Source organism: Paramisgurnus dabryanus, chromosome 22, assembly GCF_030506205.2.
Source record: "Paramisgurnus dabryanus chromosome 22, PD_genome_1.1, whole genome shotgun sequence".
Classification (NCBI taxonomy): domain Eukaryota; kingdom Metazoa; phylum Chordata; class Actinopteri; order Cypriniformes; family Cobitidae; genus Paramisgurnus; species Paramisgurnus dabryanus.
Genome location: NC_133358.1, coordinates 986,893 through 994,227, shown reverse-complemented (window position 1 = coordinate 994,227; position 7,335 = coordinate 986,893). Strand labels below are relative to the sequence as shown.

Genomic DNA, 7,335 nt, shown 5'->3' with positions numbered 1-7,335 from the left:
ATATAATCAACATGTATATACATGTTTGTATTTTTGAGAGAAAAATGTTTATGCGTGGTTTTTGAAAAAGCAAAATTTTTAAGTCACTGATATAACTCCACAAAACTCATTCTAAACATGTTTTCCCAAGACTTTCCAAACTGGATCTAGTAGTCTAGAGTTTTTTCTTCAAAATGATGTGAAAATCATATGGCCTACTCAATCACATAAAGCAAGATATTGATTTACAATTTCTAAGACACTTTTGCTTGGGAAAGGCTGTATGCGTGGAGGCGGGAAAGCTCCTGAATAATCAGTGATTGACAGCTGAGAGACAAAAGAGTTGAATAATGAGCCACTAATGAGCCTTGTGGGGATGTTCAACAGGAATGTAACCCTCAGTAAAACCATGATAAGGTTTACTTTTCAATATAATGTAAATACACACACACACACATTATATATATTTCTATTGAAATATTTTCTATTAATTTCACAAGTATAAGTTACCTTTTAAAAACCATAGTAGCTTAATCATGGTAAAGATACTGTTTGGCCATCTTAACATGAACACACTTCAACCCAGGGTTAGTGTTTGGTTGGCCAGCGAGAGGTTTACTTTTGTGCAGTAAAAAGCTCAAAAGAACAACTGCCTATCGTTGTCTGGACTCTTATTTGTGTATTTGTAATCATTATAGTAGAAACACAACAAGGGACACACGTGGTAAACGTATCAATGTTTGTTTACAACCGCCGCCATTACCTCACGTGTTGATCATGAAAGCAGTGAATGTGTGCACACGCGAGTGATCCTGTGTTTAATAAACTTGCTGTGCGGAGATATGCGCTTAGACGCAACTAAATAAGGATTGTACTGTTTGCAATCGCGTATTTTATAAGAATACCAAAAAGCGCGTCGAGTTTCCTGACTCGCGTGTTTGTGTATGTGCGTTCCAATCGCGTGAACTGTTTGACGGAAGAACAAAGAAAACACTCGCGTCTGGAGATACTGACACACATACGCAAGGAAATAAGGATTTATGTCATGTTTGGTGCAATCGGATGGAACAACAAGGAATGGAGAGACTGGATTGTGGATTGCATATCCATTGACTGCAGGAGGCACGAGTCATGCATATGGATGTTTCTGCTCGTTCACTACAATGGCGCGGGGGTGTGGCGATCTGATCTCATTACAGATAATGAGGTAACTGAAGAAATACGGTACTTCTTCTCCTTCTCATACAGTTTACACCGAATGACAATATCTGTTTTCAATATCACTTATATCATTTAAAAGGAGACATTCCAAGCATTATGTAGACATTTATCTTTTGTTTCTACACCAAATATTCGTTAAGTTACAGTTCATTTTTCTGACGCGTTTCTGAAAAGACTTCACTGAGGGAGAGAGAACAGAACGTGCATCATGTTTATTTTCTTAATTTTGCGAAAAGCACAACATTCTGTTTTTATTGGGAGTGGACAGAAAAAAACTAGACACTTTAACGTTTTAAATGAGGTATAAATCATATCTGTATGTCAAAAATCAGCAGAGTAATTTAAGTCTCTTTGCGGAGTGATTGAAAAATAAAGAGTTTGCGGCGCCCGCGCCACCGTCGACCCCAGAGTGTTAAATTATATTAAACATTGTGTCTTGCTCATTGGTTTTATTAAAAATTCATGTTTTTAAGCCTTGATGTAAATTTAATTCTTCAGGAATTTCGACAAAGGGGACCCATTCCTGCATACATTTAGATTAAATAGAAATATTAAACATATTACAACTGTGTAGTGCAGGGATTCCCAAAGTGTGGTGCGCGCACCCCCAGGGGTATGCGAGCTGCCACCAGGGGGTGCGCGAGAGGAAAAATGTAATGGCGGTCTGTTTCTTTAAGTGGGATTTTTCCATACAATAAATAAATAAATGAACAGTAAACATTTCCTTTGTAATCGCTTTTATTTTAAATAAAAAACTATAACTAATTTGTTTTTGATAGAAACGTAGAAGACGGCTGATGTCTTTTTCTACGCACTGCTCTTCTGTTATGCACTGCAGCTGCTATATATGCTTGCCACCTCGTTTCATTCATTCCATATATATTATAAATATGCTTAACTGGCTGAAATCAGGGAAACTGTCAAGTGTGGGACGTCTTATGATAAAGTTGTTAGTCACGAAGGAGGAGAGGGACCAGAGAGACTTTTTTTATGGCAAAAATAGAAATGATGAAATATGACGAGACATGGGCACGTCTAATGCACAGGATACGTGAGCAACGTGTTTTCATGCATGGTAAAGAGACCGCCAATGAATTATATAATAAAATACATTAAAGAGCACCAATTATGCTAATAAATTAGCACGTTAGCACGTTATTGTAATATCCCATAGTACATACATGTTATTAAAACTTGAACTAATGCACTGTGAGTCTTATAAATTGCTTACATACCTCACCGATTTCTGCCAGTCTGGAAAACGCTCGGTTTAGTTCCTGTCTCCGCCTCCCAAAATGTCTAGTGTAATCGGATTGGTCAGATGACTACTCAACTGTTATTGGTCAACTGGGTTCGGCGTGTGTTTGAAAGGTTACGCCCCTGACTACGCGTGGATTTTCCGGTTCTGACTGAGTCACAGGCAACGTAAACAAGCGCTATATTTCTCTATAAACGATGGTGTCTGTACTGCCTTACCACTTCAAGCTCGATCCAGAGAGTTCAGACGGCCGTTACGATGTAAACGATCTCCGTCAATGAACGCGATTGGATTTAACTTTTTTAGGTGTCCTTAGCTCTGCCAGAATGCTAAACGAAGACGAAAATGTGTTGCAAAGACATCCAAAAGGTAATTATAACGTACTACATTACTTTGCAAACTATATGGAAACACCAAATGTAGCACATAGAAGGTTTTATTTGAAATGATTATAAAACTATTTCACTTATTAACATTATTTTACTATAGTAAACTTTATTATAAAAGACCGCTTACATACTATATTACTGTGCAAACTATATGGAAACACCAAATGTAGCACAAAGAAGGTTTTATTTGAAATGATTATAAAACTATTTCACTTATTAACATTATTTTACTATTGTAAACTTTATTATAAAAGACTGTTACATACTATATTACTGTGCAAACTATATGGAAACACCAAATGTAGCACAAAGAAAGTATTAATTGAAATGAATGTTCTACATTATTTCACTATGGTAAAGTTTATTATGAAAAACTGCTTACTTATAAGTGCTATGTTTTTACTTATTAGGTTTTAAGGAGAATGCAACATGTTCCAGGGCCTCTTACCTGCGTTATTCATCATCCAGGTTTTGCACAAATTGTCTAAATCCCTACACACAGAACATTTATTGTACCGACTATAAGCCTTTGAGGTGCAGGACTAGAGTAAGTTTAATTACTTTTTTAAACCAATAACACTAAAGTATCATTATAGTAACAAAGTACCCAAAAGAACAAAAGATGCAACTTTAAAGAAAATATAATAGTCAGTCAAAAGTTTTTTTTATTTATTACAAATATATATTTAAATGTTAAACAATATACAAATAAACATACTTTAGTAACCATATTGTGCTCTTGTTTCAAAAATTGTTCAATTCATTTCTTACAGCTATCTATTCAGATAAATGGCACAGCAAAGCTTTGTCAGCTGGTGCTATTTAAGACGACACTATAAGGTTATCATCCTGTCGTGTGTTGTTCTCCAGATACGCTTGGAGCTTCCTGATCAGATCGGTCACAATTTTGGCTTTCGATGACCCCTGCACTGAAGATGGCATGCAATCACGTCCTCCTTTGAAGGTCTCTCAAACTGTGATGCCAGGTCCATTGGAATCGGGGTTTCCTTCAGCTTATCTTCAAATACCTCATCAAACACAAGCCTGATCACATCCTCCACATAACTGTAGAAATATTGCAGTCAATAAATCTTTTGTTTTGATCATTTATTTCCCTGCTTCATACATTAGGTTTTTAATTATGAATGTATTTGAAATAAAACATTACTGCTTACGGTATGTCACTTGTGTGTTTTGGGAACATAGCCTTGTACTTTCCCTCTCCTGCTTTTGTTACGGCTTGGTGACATTGTAATGGATGGCTGCAAGGTACAAATACCTGTAAAATATAAACAAGCAATTAATTTATTGTAAAAGTAAATACTACTTTATTTAACACAGTTACTAAAATACTTAAATACCTGCACAGCATTCCAATAAATGAGAAAATCAATTTTTTTTTGCTGCAAATCTGAAATCTCAGGCTACGGACGGCAAAGGCATCCACTGATGATGATGATGGAAACATTGTGAAACGATGCTACTGCCTGGGTTCCTATTATTATGCAGAGAAAAAAAACTTTGTCATCATCAGTTATACATTTAAGACTGGTAGTGGTTTCACTAGGTAAATACATAATATGTGTTACACACCTTTGCTCCTCATATGCCAGTCTGACTCCTTGTACTGTGTGTAATGATGTTGCATGTTTGCATACAGTGTAGAAGGATGTGTACAGCTGCGAATCTAGGATATAGACAAATAAAACAAACATGTATTCAGTCAAAAAGAAATATTATAACAATAGAGTACAACGACTATAAATCGTTAGACTATTCATTAAAACGTAAATGTATTACATATTACATGGCCCAACATTAGCAACACACATTACGTGTTTACTTCGTTTCAAAATCTAAGAAAGCTTCAAGTAAATACAACAGTAAAATACATATAACTTTAAACAAATCATCTGTACTTAGAGTTTCTTGAGTTTGATCGTGAGAACAAATTTTACCGGTAACAGTTTAGCTGGCATTTGTATTTGTATTTATCTTAGCAACTTAGCAAGTTTGTAAACATGTCTAAACCAACATCGATAAAAAAAACGAAAGCCTGCATAATTCAACATACACGTGTGTAAATATGGTACATTGTTTATGAAATACAGTATTACAACACAAAACAATTAGCTTGCAAGCTTAGCTCTACACGCACATTATGTTAATCTCCGGTTACCGGTTACGTAATGTACAGTGAAAGGCAAATAATAAACATGAATACTTACAGTCTGTGATCCAGAAGTGCACAGTAATCCAACTTTCAAGAGGAGACGTCGCGCAAATCCAGCTTCGGTTCATGAGAAGCAGTTATTGTGAAAACTCCGTGAACAACTTCTGACTGGATTTTTCCGGAACCGTATTAAACATTATGTCCTCTGTGGAAGTCCATAAAGTGCTATTTTGCCCTCGCATCTAAAGAGACAGCGTCTACTCGAGAGATTTAATCGCTTAAACAATGAAACAAGAGTTTGCAAACAGAGTCAAAGCAGGGACTCCCAACCTCCGCCATTTTAGCTCTCTTCTGACTCGGCGCTCGCTCCCCACCCCACCCTCGTCTTTGAGGGCGTACCCAAGCAAAGCAGAGAGGGCTGAACTATGATAATGTTGGTCTTATCTACGTCACTAATCCCAGGAAGTAAACTGTTGCCTACAATCCGAGTGTTTTTTGTAGTCCTCGAACGTTAGAGACGATAACTCGCGTCATCGTTTTCTTTGAGGTATGTACTTTTTGAATATCGTTAGCATGTACTAATGCACACTTACACACAAAAGGATGTTTAAAAACGTGTATCCCATAATAGGTGCTCTTTAATACTTACAAAGACACTGTAGAGAACTGTAAAAGCTTTCATTTAAATTTGTTTTAAACTTGAGCTGTTATAATGAATTTGCAAACTATTATACACCTTTTGTGCGAACAGTAAAGGCTTTTGTGAAAGATGGGTCTGCACGTTACGCACGCATCTAGAAGGAGAGCGCACTGGTAAACATGAGGAAACTCTCATATATCATCTATTAGCTGACGGCAGTAAGTGTACGTTTTTTACCATAGTAAACTCGAATGGCATCTAAATATCACAGTGGTTAAACGCATACACGGGGGCGCGCATCATCTACGCTGAGCGTAGCTGCGTCTGGTCGTAGTTTCAGATGGTGCAACACGTGTAAATATTTTTCACAATGTCAGACGTAGCTAAGCTCAACGTAGGACTTAACGTAGGACCAACTTCTTAACGTCTGGCTGTTGCAACCGGCCCCTGGTTATTTGCGCATGATTAAACATGAGTCTTTAAAAACAAATCTTTTTAGCATTATTTTTTTTTTTGAAGTGGGGATTGGGGGTGCGCCAACCCGGTTGGGACATAGAAGGGGGTGCGCAGGAAAAAAAGTTTGGGAACCCCTGGTGTAGTGAATCACACTACACAACTGTGTAGTTATTTACAGTGGCTCACTAGTTAATCTGAGATTGCAAGCACAGATAAGCTTGACTCAATGCTGCTTAATGATGTTTCCTCATCCTCGACATCTAAGTACCCTGTGATAGTTGTTCAGGAGTGTCTGGGAACCCTAACCCACCCTTCAAATACTTTGTGAACAATCTGTAGGATTTCCTGGCCATGGTTTATGTCGAATACAGGTAGATTCTGCATGACATAGGTGATGTCAAATATTTTATGAAGACTTTCAACAATTGACTCAATTAGTACATTGCTGAAACCGGTGCAGAATGAGGCATTTGTATACAGGTGTTCATCTGGTGGAATTAGACTATCCCTATACTTCTCTAAAAGCTCTCTAACAAATCCTTGCTTATCTAATGTGACTTGTCTGCAAGGTGATGGAATTTTTTTTGACATCTCATAATTAGGTGTTTCTACAGAGCAACTGTCAGAGTTACACTTGCATATTGAATGGCAAGAGGTGCAGCAAGAATGTCCAGGCTCAACACTGGATGTATCTTTCTCAAAATGTTAGTATACGGCCTTCCTAAAACAGCCATTTAGGCTTTTTTGAAGAATGCCCTTTACTGCCTTGTCTGTGTTGGCAAGCTGTTTGTTGGCATAGAGAACAGCATGAGCGGGAGAGCCATCTCTGCCTGCTCTTCCAAGCTGCTGGAGAGTGGCCTCTGGGTCATCTGGTAACCCATACATGACCACATGGGAGACCTTATGGAAATTTAGGCCAACTCCAAGTGCACTAGTTGCCACAGTCACTCTGCAGCTGCCCTCTCCATTAAATGAAGATATTACCCTAATCTTGTTCACAGGTAGAGTCTGGCTGTGGAACATCCCAATCAATTGGTTTTTACCTATTTTCTCTTCATCTACCCAGGCGCTCTCCCCAAGTTCAGCCTTGAGGTGGCAGAATACTTGTATACTGGGCCTGAAATTAACACCCGACCACGCGCCAAATGCAGGTGGATTTTGCAATTGGCGGGTAACACTGTCAATCTACCAGCTACATTGGCGGGTAGCCAATGCGAAT

General features: G+C 37.9%; 2 long non-coding RNA genes across 2 annotated transcripts; one reads left to right on the top strand and one right to left on the bottom strand.

Moving 5' to 3' along the window:
• The first annotated feature begins 2,619 nt into the window (after positions 1-2,619).
• Positions 2,620-3,833, top strand: LOC135777739 (uncharacterized). The gene is made up of 3 exons (XR_010544321.2): positions 2,620-2,827; positions 3,258-3,394; positions 3,718-3,833. It is a non-coding gene; the product is annotated as an uncharacterized lncRNA (long non-coding RNA).
• LOC135777737 (uncharacterized) lies at positions 3,452-5,657 on the bottom strand. The gene is made up of 5 exons (XR_010544319.2): positions 5,076-5,657; positions 4,441-4,534; positions 4,209-4,342; positions 4,023-4,126; positions 3,452-3,912 (listed from the first exon to the last, which is right to left on the bottom strand). It is a non-coding gene; the product is annotated as an uncharacterized lncRNA (long non-coding RNA).
• Between the last annotated feature and the right edge of the window lie 1,678 nt (positions 5,658-7,335).